General features: G+C 48.1%; 1 protein-coding gene across 3 annotated transcripts in view; it reads right to left on the bottom strand.

Annotated features, from left to right (window-relative positions):
- AP1B1 (adaptor related protein complex 1 subunit beta 1) overlaps positions 1–10,996 on the bottom strand; it is a 53,653-nt gene extending 42,657 nt beyond the window's left edge. For all 3 annotated transcript variants that reach the window (XM_044920876.1, XM_021703414.1, XM_021703415.1), the window contains exon 1: positions 10,851–10,996. The gene's annotated coding sequence lies outside the window, so the exon portion shown is untranslated. The remainder of the gene's footprint in view (positions 1–10,850) is intronic.
- Between the last annotated feature and the right edge of the window lie 338 nt (positions 10,997–11,334).

Here is an 11,334-nt window from a genome sequence, read left to right as displayed (position 1 = left end):
CGGCGCCTGGGTGGCTCAGTCGGTTAAGCATCTGCCTTCGGCTCAGGTCATGATCCCAGGGTCCTGGGATGGAGCCCCACATCGGGCTCCCTGCTCCGTGGGAAGCCTGCTTCTCCCTCTCCCACTTCCCCTGCTTGTGTTCCCTCTCTCGCTGTGTCTCTGTCAAATAAATAAATAAAACCTTAAAAAAAAAAAAGAATAAGCAAGGGGGGCGCCTGGGTGGCTCAGTTGTTAAGCATCTGCCTTTGGCTCAGGTCATGATCCCAGGGTCCTGGGATCGAGCCCTGCATCGGGCTCCTGGCTCAGCGGGGAGCCTGCTTCTCCCTCTCCCTCTGCCTCTCCCCCTGCTCATGCTCTCTCTCTGTATCTCTGTGTCTCAAATGAATAAATAAAATCTTTAAAAAAAAAAAAAAAAGAATAAGCTAGGAAGAGTGAATAAAAGGGGTTAGGGTGGTGCTGCTGTTTCTTCTTCATTTAGAACAGAAAAGCCGAACTTTAATCACCCCACATTTGGCTGTTTCAGTTCTGTCTCAAAGGCACGGGTTGATTCATTCACAAATACTCCCCTACTCTGTGCCATGCTCTGGATTATGTTCCTGCCCCATGAAGCCTAGAGTTTATAATAGAGACAATGATTCTATTCACCACCCAGCAATTACTCACCACTGCTCACCTGACAGTCTCCTTTTAAAAAGGAAATGGTCCTCACAGGTAAGTCCTAAAGTTCACTTTATAGACAGGGAAACAGGTGAGGCCAACTTGAAGATTAAAAGGTGGCTCAGCAGTAGAGAAAACCAGATTTCAGACTTTCTCTCTGAGACAACATGGTCACCAAACTCAGACAGACAGGTTCTTTCAAGTCAGTTTAATAACTATGAGAAAATAAGCTGTGCTCTTTTTTGGGCTTGGCATGAAACTCAGAACAAAGGTGGCAGGGGTAGTAGTAATGGCAAACAGATACGCTCTATGGGCCAGACACCATGTAAAGAGCTTCACATTTAATCCTCACAATAATCTGTGGAAAAGGTATTGATAATATCACAAGTTTACAGATGAGGAAAGTGAAGCCCAGAGAGACCAGGGCATTTCTCTGGAGTCACACAGCTAGAAAATGGTAGCACTGACACTCTCTACCCTTGCCTCACAATGAGGCCCCACAGGTCCCACTCTGTCCAGCAAGGCAACTTCTCCTCTCTGAATGAAGCCCTGGCAGAATCAGATACACTCCAAGCTAAAGGATACATGAAATATGTTGCCACATATCCCTGCAGAATCCCTTGAACATTGAATTACAAGTATTTTAGGACCAGCCCATCCAGTTTGGACAACAGGAATGTCAAGTTTGGTAATGTGCCTAGTGAAAGCCTGTCTGGATGAGCCTGCCGAGTTATGGGTCTCCTGGGATTTGGATGAAAAGTAGTTAGCCAAAATCAATCTCCTGAGACCCACTAGCAGTTAAAGCCCCAAAATGAAAAGGAAGTAAAGGCACGCACATGCCACATGCAAATGTTCTTATATTAGCACTGAGTCTTTAGAAACTAATTCTAGGGGCGCCTGGTGGCTCAGTTAGTTAAGCGACTGCCTTCGGCTCAGGTCATGATCCTGGAGTCCCGGGATCGAGTCCCGCATCTGGCTCCCTGCTCAGCAGGGAGTCTGCTTCTCCCTCTCACCCTCCCCCGTCTCATGTGCTCTCTCTCTCTCTCTCTCTCATTCTCTCTCTCAAATAAATAAAATCTTTAAAAAAAAAAAAAAAAAAGAAACTAATTCTAGAATCCTGTGCCAGCTCTCAACTATCTACAGAAAGAAAGCTTGGGGGCGCCTGGGTGGCTCAGTTGGTTAAGCGACTGCCTTCGGCTCAGGTCATGATCCTGGAGTCCCTGGATCGAGTCCCGCATCGGGCTCCCTGCTCGGCAGGGAGCCTGCTTCTCCCTCTGACCCTCCCCCCTCTCATGTGCTCTCTCTCTCTCATTCTCTCTGTCTCAAATAAATAAATAAAATCTTAAAAAAAAAAAAAAAAGAAAGAAAGAAAGCTTGGAAAGATCTGCTGTCAAGAGAAAGAAAGGTTCCTTTGGACTTGAAAAAAGAAAGTAACAGGGGCTTCTTCTGAATAATACTTAAATTAATCAAGAGAAAGAGGCCAAAGACTAGAACAAGGCGCCCTGAGAATTTCAGTTTTCCCATCTATACAATGAAACACTTTCTGAAGATCTGTCAAGTGTTGGAGTCATCCATTCAGCATGTGTAACAGTGTGGGGCACTGTCAACTCTGAGACCGGGGACGGTGCCCCACACAGGAGCATGCCCACAGCAGACAAAGGACAGTTTTCCCACTGGGCTTTTACAGATGCAGAGACCAAGTAAAGAACTGCAGGTGAATAGCAGAGCAATCATGCCTTCCATATAAATACCACCACTGTTCAGAGGAGGGTTCTGAGACTGGGGGAACATCTAGGGAAGCCCTTTTAGATAAAGAAGTGCTTTCCAGACAGGAAAAGATGAGTCACATTTGGAAAGGGAGGACTGAGGGCAACCTGGAGAAGACCCACAAGATGCCAGCATAACAGGGAGCAAATAGAGACTAAACCACCAGCAACAGTGACTGGGGCGCAGGCTCTGTGTTAAATGGTTTACAGCCCCTCTCTCATTTAATTCTCAAGGTAATCCACTTATAGATGAGGAATTAAAGATGCTGAGAGAGGAGTGACTTATCCAAAGCCAAACAACCATGCATGTTCAGGAGTTTGTGAGAATCCCTGCCTGGCTGAAGGCAAGGACTTGGAAGGGAAAGGAGCAGATGAGGTTAGGCAAGGAAGGATGAGATTCAGCGATGGTCTTGGATGCGAGAGCGTGTTAGATCCTGCTGGCAGAAGATGAGTGATCCTGTCAAATGACAAGTCTCATGCTGACGAGCATTTGACACTGCTTATCACTCCCTCTTCCTTGAAACACTTTCTTCCCCTGGATTCCAGGATGCTATGCACTCTGCTTTCCCCTCTACCCCACTGCCTGCTCCATCTCAGTCTCCTTTGTTGGTTCTTCCTTCTCTCCTTCTCCATTACTGGAGGGCCCCAGGGTCAGGCCTGGTACCTTTTCCCCACCCCCACCCTCCATACTATCTCGCCTCTTTGATGAGCTCATCCAGTGTCAAGGCTTTAAGTATCATCTACATGCTGACAACTCACAAGTTTAGACCCCCAGGCCCAACCTCTCCAGTGAACTCCCAGCTCATATATCCTAACTGCCTAATCAATATCTGAACTTGAATGTCTATACAGCTAACAGGCAGCTCAAACTTAACATGATAAAAACTGACCTCCTGCTTCCCCCCATCCCCCAACTGGCTCATCTGCAGTTTTCATGATCTAGTTCATTATCAACATCTTTAACAGGGTCTCAGGCCAAAAACCTCAGTTACCCTTGACAACACACACACTCTCTCATATTCCACATCTAACCTATCAGCAAATCCTATGGGGTCTACCTTCAAAATGAATCCAGAATCCATAAAGTGGTTATTCATCAGCTCCATCACTTCCACCAGGCTCCAAGCCACCATCACTTTTTTTTTTTTTTAAGATTTTATTTATTTATTGGCAGAGAGAGAGACAGCGTGAGAGAGAACACAAGCAGGGGGACTGGGTGAGGGAGAAGCAGGCTTCCCGCTGAGCAGGGAGCCTGATGTGGGGCTTGATCCCAGAACCCTGGGATCATGACCTGAGCCAAAGGCAGATGCTTAATGACTGAGCCACCCAGGCGCCCCCCACCATCACTTCTTATTGGGATTGCTACCAAAGCTGCTTCCACACTGCTCTCGACAACACATTTCAGCAACAGGCAGAACAATCCCATTACAGTTGAAGTCAGACAGTGGTACTCCTCTGTCCAATTCTCCCAACGGTTCCGTATCTCACCTTGGAGTAAAAGCCAAAATCTCTACATGGCCTCATGGACTATAGGTTCATATGAGACACACACCCCTTCTGTCTCTCTTTCACACACATACACACCACCCATTACTTCTTCGAACTCTTCTCCCACTGTTTTCTCTGTCATTCCCTCAGTTCCAGCCATATGGGGCCTCTTTGCTGATCCTTGAACACAACAGGCACATTTCCACCTCAGGGCTTTTGCAAATGCCGTTCATGTTGCCAGGGAGGCTCTTTCTCCAGATAGCGCCTTGGCTCAGTCCCTCACCTCTTCCAAATTTCACTCAAATGTCACCTCCTCTGACCACTTCATTTAAAATTCTGCACATCCCCAACCAATTCCCCCCAACTGCCTATCCTTTTTTTTTTTTTTTAAGATTCTATTTATTTATTTGACAGAGAGAGCACAAGTAGACAGAGAGGCAGGCAGAGGGAGAAGGAGAACCAGGCTCCCCGCTGAGCAGAGCGCCTGATGTGGGGCTTGATCCCAGGACCCTGGGATCATGACCTGAGCTGAAGGTCTGAGCTACCCAGGCACCCCCCAACTCCCTATCCTTTTTCTTCTTTTGTATTTCTTCAAGATACTTATCACCAACATACTATAAAATATATTTATATTGTCTGTTTTTTCTCCCTCCATAATGTGCTCCATGAGGACAAAGATTTTGTCCATTTTATTCACTATTGTATCCCTAGCTCCTAGACTGTTACCTGACAAATAGTAGGTGCTCAATAAATGTGTGAATGATTAGTGCTAAACTCTCTTCTTGGGGAAATTTCAAGTTTTGTAAACCAACCTCAGCTAGAGACCAGCTTCCCCATATTCCATTCACAGGGTTTGCCAGCATCAGACATGCATCTGCTCTGGTTGTCAAGCTATTTTGATAAAATTGAAGTTGAAAATGTCAGACCCCCTAGCCCATTTTAGAGCCAATAAATAAATGAAAGACAAGTAAATAAAGAAAAGAGAGAAGAAAGGGCAAAGGGCAGAAGATCAGGCGGCAACAACTCTGACAGGAGAAAGGTCAAGGCCACCTCCTTCAGTGAGGCCAGATCACCATCCCCTGCTCCCACAGGCATCAGCTCAGAGACTAAAGCTGCTAGAGGTGGGGATGCAAATGCTGGGGGCAGGGGGTCTGACACAGCTGCGATGTGAACACAGACAGGCCCTTCCCTCTGCCTATAACCCTCTAGGCCCACAGGCTTTCTGTGTCAAGCTCGTCATTGCTTTTGCACTTAAGGAGCCTTCTGCCTGGATGATCCTCTCCAGCTTCTAGAGTGGCTGCTCCAACTTATCCTTCAAATCTCGGCTTAGATGACATCACTTCAAAGATACTGTCTCTGGGGTGTCTGGGTGGCTCAGTCGGTTGGGCGTCTGCCTTCGGCTCAGGTCATGATCCTAGAGTCCCGGGATCAAGCCCTGCATCGGGCTCCCTGATCATTGGGGAGTCTGCTTCTCCCTCTGCCCCTCACCCCGCTCGTGCTCTCTCTCACTCTTTCTCTCAAATAAATAAAATCTTAAAAAAAAACAAAACCAAAAAACCCACAAAGATACTGTTCCTGTACTAAGTACCTATTTTCCTGCCTTCGCCCCCACCCCCATTCCTATTCATATGTTTGCTGAGCACCTCCCATGTGCCATAAACAGGTCTACATGCTAGGGATACAGCAGTGAATAAATCAGACAAAAATCCTTCCCTTCATGGCGCATACATCCCAATGGCAGACAGGGACTACAGGCAAGATAAATAAGTACAATATATACTATCTGAGATAGTAATAAATGCTATGGAGAAAGAGAAAACAGGGGAGGAGGATAGGGAGTGTGGAGGAGGGGAGGAAAGGAGGTTAAAAATTTAACCAGATGGCCACCTTGAGAAGGTGACAGGACACTGTCTCAACATCCAGCCACTCAGCTTCATTCAAAGAATGAAGAACACAGAAGCAGACTCACCGGCTAATGAAATTTTGTCATTCCACTCTCAGTATGGTTAAGACCCTAAAAACAATTAGGTGTGGCAAAAACTATGTGTCACCCAAGTCTATTCCTTCACAGAGCTCTGCTTTAACGAATGTTTTCAGTGCTGAAAATTAACAATGGACTGGTTTTAAAGCTTTGAGAGCTGACTTTCAAACCTACCATCTTCCAGCTCAAGTCCACAGAGGAGACGGTAAACCTGGGAGAGCAGTCACTAAGGCGGGCATTCTGGCTGCTGATGGACTCTGGGCATTCTGGACTCAACCAGCCTCTTACCTTAACGAGAAGAGGTCTCCCAACTTTGGGGAGACCCTCTTAATGGAGGTAAGAGGTCAAGCCCAAGGCTAAAGACCCAAAAAGCATGAGGCTTGAAAGTCTAAAACCAAAGCCAAGCCCCTCCTCAGCAACATTAAATAACAGGAGACAATCCAAGAACTAGGGGTTGGGAAAGGGAAGGTGGCCACAGCAGGTGTGACAGGGGCTCTCCAGGGGTCTACACAACTTAACAGGCATAAGCATACCACCGCTGTAAAATGAGAATTGTAATGTCACATACCTGAGGGATCTGTGAGGCTAAAACAGGTCAATACAGGGGCAGCTGGGTAGCTCAGTCAGTTAAGCATCTGCCTTCCGCTCAGGTCATGATCCCGGAATCCCGGGATTGAGCCCCAAGTCGGGTTCCCTGCTCAACAGGGAGTCTGCTTCCCCCCTCTTGTGCTCTCTCCCTCTCTCTCTTAAATAAATAAATAAAATCTTTAAAAAAATAAAATAAAACAGGTCAATACATACAAAGCCTTCAGCAGTGCCCCAAGTGGCCTATTGCTATAGGCTGGCCACTATGACTACTACATAGGGAGAGTGGTTACCACCAGCACCTCCTCGCTGTTCCCCAACCCCAAGTCTCTGGAGGCCCTGAAGCACTCTGGTGGTGCCTGTTGAAATGTAAGTCAGATCTCAGAACTCCTGCTCAAAACCCTCTAGCAGCTCCCACCTCACTCAGAGTAAAAGCCAGGGTTCTCATCTTGACCTGGAAGCCCCCTCCATTCTCCTCTGACCTCATAAGCCACTGCCCTGATCATTGCTCACTCAGCTTCCCTGCTGTTCCTCAAACAAGCCAGGGACACTCCTACTCTTCACTATCTTGGGCCTGGAAGGCTCTTTCCCCAGACAATGTCACTCTGGTGGCTAGCGGGGTGGTAGCAACAACACCAGAGAGTAGTTAATCCTATCACCGGTCAGACTTCTCCCTATCCCCCTGGAGTGGTATGAGGATGGACAGGAAAGTGCTTTGAATTCCCTCTTCCCTAGTAATCAAAGAATTTTAACAAGTCAATGCAACATTCATTCATTCGCTGAACATTTACTGAGCACCTATGTGCCAGACATTTCACTAAGTGCTAGAGACACAGACAGTTAAGACAAGTCCTCCCCAAGGATTAAGAGCTGTTTACTTAGAAGCCAGCCAAGTGAACAGACAATGACAAACCCACTGAGGAGGTTCAGGCCTGCAAGGTGAGAGAGATGATCAGATGGGAAGCTAAAAGTAGTGGTCCAGCAAAGAGGCATGTGTGACAGGAAATGGTGTTCAAGCAGAGAATAGCACAAAACAAAGACAAAGAATGTAAAAAGAGTTGGGGGTTGCAGAAGTGGCTGAGTTTGAGTTTGACTGGAGCTTGGGAAGAGATGGAAGTGGGGAGTAGGAGAGATAAGGCAGGAGAGCCAGGCAGGAGTCAGCCCAAAAGGCCTTGAAGGCCATGATAAGGAATGTGAATTTTAGTCTGAGGGCAATAAGGAGTCACTGATGGATATTCAAGCAGGATTATTATTTTTTTTTTTAAGATTTTTTTTTTTTTTTTATTCATGAGAGACAGAGCGAGAGAGAAAGGCAGAGGGAGAAGCAGGCTCCCAAGGAGCAGGGAGTCCGATGCGGGACTTGATCCCAGGACCCTGAGATCATGACCTGAGCCGAAGGCAGACGCTCAACCATCTGAGCCACCCAGGCGCCCCTAAGCAGGATTATTTTTTAAAAGATTCCCCAAGTGCTCAAGTGATATCTTCTCTCTGGTGTTATTTGTTCCTCTCTGTGTGAAGAGAAAAACATAACACTAAAACCATTTCTGGGCTATAATCATGTATCAGTGACCTATCTCAGGCTAAAAAAAAAACCTGTTCAGAAAAAGAAACATCTACATGTAACAGATGCCCTCTCAATCTTTCATAATTACACCAAAATGCAAAACCCATACCCAAGCCATGTTTGCTCACTGTCAGCATGTCAGGCTTTGGTGCCAGGCATGGGGGGGTTCTCTGGGAAGTGAGCAGTTAAGACATGCAACAGCTTCAGAGGATGACCAGCAAAACATGAAAGTCCAAGTCCAAAGCCAGTAGGATCAACAGACTAAACTTGTTCTGAAACACGTTTAGGAAGTGAAACGAGAAGGGTGGGAGCAGTCCTGTGTACGTAAAGGTCTCTGTTTGCAGAAGGAAGTAATACCCCACAAACCAGGGTTGACAGCCTTCCTTAGACAGAGGCTCCCAGTAGGCATCAACTGCCTAGGGTCAAGGCAACCAAACGCAATAACAGTCTCTGCACAAATTTCCTTATCTAATCCCCACACACACCAGTGCTGGGGGCGGGGGGAGGGATAAGGAGAAGGTGGTGGCATTATTTTAGAGCTGAAGTAAAGGAGGCCAAGCCTAAGTAAGTTGTCCAGCTCACACTAACAGGAAGCTGCTGAGCTGGGTTCGGCCAGGGTTGACTCATGGGGAGTCGGGCAGTGCTTTTTCCACTACACCTCTGAGCCCTTCAGGCTCAGGATGAAGCCTCTGCTCAACCCATACTCAACAGATAATCTCTCCACAACCTCTGAGGGATCTGATTCTTTGAGAACTACTGAGGCTACTCTTTATGACAGTTTTTAAGAGGATGGAGGAGGCTGGTGGGCTCAACTCAGGACAGGGAGCCAGATGCTCTGAGCTTTGCTCATGTTCCCACCATCTGTGACAAGTCACTTCATCTCAAATCCTCCCTTGGAAGGATGGGGATAAGGTGACAATATTAAGTTTCTGTGAATTCAATGGAACTAGAAAAACAGATCATAGAGTTTAAAAAAAAGGTACTACAGGGCACCTGGGTGGCTCAGTCGTTAAGCGTCTGCCTTCGGCTCAGGTCATGATCCCGGGGTCCTGGGATCGAGCCCCACATCGGGCTCCCTGCTCTGCGGGAAGCCTGCTTCTCCCTCTCCCACTCCCCCCACTTGGGTTCCCTCTCGCACTGTGTTTCTGTCAAATAAATAAAATCTTAAAAAAAATAAATATGGTTTTTTAAAAAAAGGTACTACAGTAATATTTATATCACAGCTTTCTTCAGAAGCATGTGAAAACCTTCATGGGTTCATTAAGGCTTGTAACACCCAGGACTGGATAGGAAGGCAGCAGGTCTTTCTCCTGCTGCTATCAGGGAAACTGAGGCAGAATTGGAGCAAGTGAATATCTGCAAAGGAGTAAGGCTCAGACTCCCAGAGTCTGGTCCTCCATCCATCAAATGACCTCACCATCTCCCAAACGAGATGTGTGCTTCCCAGCCAAGAAGCCAAGGGGCCTGCACTTTTCTGAGAGAGACAGAGACCCTCCCCTTGAGAACGTTCTTCAAGAACCTAGGGCCAAAAGATCCCCTAGGGGTCATGTGCTTCCTCTCTTTATTCCAAAAGGAATGCAGCTCAACCACTCTTAAGAGACGGTCTGAATATTCTTAAATCAGCTTCATGAATAGCCTGTTTTGTGTGTCACAGTTCTCAACAGTCAGGAAAAACTTCCACTTTTGCCCTGAAATGTAATTACTTATAGCAATAGCCTGCAGGATTGTTTCATCCTAAACATGTGAATCAAATGCCCCTTATTAAGATCAGACGCAACGTAATAAGGCTACATCTTTACATAGCTTCGAATAAATACAACGGCAGCTAAAGATATCAAACAGCCCCTACACCCCAACCTTGCTCCAGCCTCTTCTGTCTCTGCACTTTGCAGGTCCCTGAAAGCCTGGGTAAGAACCCTGGCTCTGCCGGGCGCCTGGGTGGCTCAGTCGTTAAGCATCTGCCTTCGGCTCAGGTCATGGTCCCAGGGTCCTGGGATCGAGTCCCACATCGGGCTCCCTGCTCCGCAGGAAGCCTGCTTCTCCCTCTCCCACTCCCCCTGCTTGTGTTCCTGCTCTCGCTGTCTCTCTCTCTGTCAAATAAATAAATAAAATCTTTAAAAAAAAAAAAAAAAGAACCCTGGCTCTGCCTATACTTATGGTAAGGACTGACCTTGGTTTCCTTGTGGATAAAATGAGGATATCAACAACAGCTACCACACAAGGGTTGTTGTGAAGTTTACATGTGGCATTGTACCTACAGTGCTTAGCGCAGTGTCTAGCACACAGTAGGAACTCAATAACTAGTAGCTAGCATTTCGTCAGTATTTTTAGCATGATCACAGGTGTCCCCAGATAATCTGTCCATGAAAACCCGACGGAGAGACCAAGCCCAAGCCTACGGCGGGGCAGGCGCGCAGAGCCGGTTCTTGATTTTTTTTTCTTTTTGAACCTTGGCAAAGAGATAAGGCCCTGAATGACAGGGAGGCCTCAGGATGGAAGGAGGAAGCCAGGACCGGGAGAGGAGTTTCTCCCCCGGCGAGGGGCGGACTCCTCGGGGCCTAAGTCTAGGCAGGAGTCTCTCGGGAGCACACCCCAGGAGGGGCTGCCGGCTGGGGCGGCCGGGATTCAGTGTTGGTCACGAATGAATGAACCCGCAGTCCTTCTGTCTCGTCGTGGCTTGGGAAGCCACTCTCGCCCCTCTAGCGCCCCGTCCTCTCCGTGACCTCTGACCCCACAAACCCCTCACCTCAGACCACCGCCTCCCCGCCCCACTCCTTCTCCTGCCTCGCCGGACTCCCCGCTTCCTCACCCACAGGTCCGAACGGCTCCCGGCACCACGGCGCGGCTCGGCTCGCCAGCAAAATGTCCGCGGCCTCGTCCTCCCGCTCCCTCGGTGCGTCCGTGCCGCGGGCCACTCAGAGCCCCGCGGCTGTCACCGGCCGAGCGGAAGTGAGCTGCCCGCGCGCGGGCACTTCCGGTGGACGCAGGCCTGGGGGCGGGGTCAAGGGTGCAACCCGGGCGGGGGGTGGTGCCAGAGGGGCGGGGCCAGACGAATTAACCCCTCCCCAGCCGGGGCGTTCCCTCGCCGCTGCCACCCTCAGAGTGCTAAAAAATTAGCTAAGTAATTTAAGTAACTTAAGGTGATGACTTTAAGGACCATCTCTTCCTTCTGTGTTACAGACGGGGAAACTGAGACTCTGAGAAAGGCAAGGCTTTGCTCAAGATTAATTTCCTTATGAATGTTAGAGTCAAAACCAGAACTGTAAATCCAGTCTAGCGCTTGCTGCCCTTCA

The sequence above is a fragment of the Neomonachus schauinslandi genome, chromosome 14 (genome assembly GCF_002201575.2).
Source record: "Neomonachus schauinslandi chromosome 14, ASM220157v2, whole genome shotgun sequence".
In the NCBI taxonomy this organism is placed as follows: Eukaryota; Metazoa; Chordata; class Mammalia; order Carnivora; family Phocidae; genus Neomonachus; species Neomonachus schauinslandi.
This window is presented reverse-complemented; position numbering and strand designations above follow the sequence as displayed.